The following is a 530-nucleotide window of genomic DNA, read 5'->3' as shown; positions in this document are numbered from 1 at the left end:
TTTTTTTTTTTTTTTTTTTTTTTTTTTCTACTTCGCGTAAAGACGCGCTTTTTAAGAATCGTGGAGACAAGTTTCGCGATCGATCGAGACCGACTCCGGTGAATATTAGATAGGGTTCCAAGATGTGGTGCGGTTTGGGAACGTGAAGGTACGAACGAGATTTTATTTTAAATAAAAAAGATTTGAGTGGGTTAATAAGAATAAAATTTATATAACTTATTCGATTGGATATTATTTATGAGCATATACGCTCGAAAGTCGCAATTAATCGATTCGCATAAATTTTTCTTTTTTACGATAAGAAAGAACGCTACCTAGGGCGATGCACCTACAACTGTTTAAAGAAATCGATGCACTAAACCGCGCGGGTAAATATATAAGGATCCCTCCTCCCTGGAGGGATTCCAGCGCGGCTTCTGTTCGCAAAACAGAAACGATCCCCGCAGCTGACAAAATGGCGGCGACGGCTAACAAATCTCCGAAGTGGTTCGCGGTCGGATTTACGCGCGGCAAGAAAATTATTGCCGACA

General features: G+C 40.6%; 1 long non-coding RNA gene across 1 annotated transcript in view; it reads right to left on the bottom strand.

Annotated features, from left to right (window-relative positions):
• LOC116185204 overlaps positions 1-530 on the bottom strand; it is a 13,385-nt gene that overhangs the window by 12,608 nt on the left and 247 nt on the right. The window lies entirely within an intron of this gene.

The sequence above is a fragment of the Apis dorsata genome, unplaced genomic scaffold (genome assembly GCF_000469605.1).
Source record: "Apis dorsata unplaced genomic scaffold, Apis dorsata 1.3 scaffold_127, whole genome shotgun sequence".
NCBI lineage: Eukaryota > Metazoa > Arthropoda > Insecta > Hymenoptera > Apidae > Apis > Apis dorsata.
The sequence above is the reverse complement of the archived record's forward strand: the minus strand, read 5'-3'. Positions and strand labels throughout refer to the sequence as shown.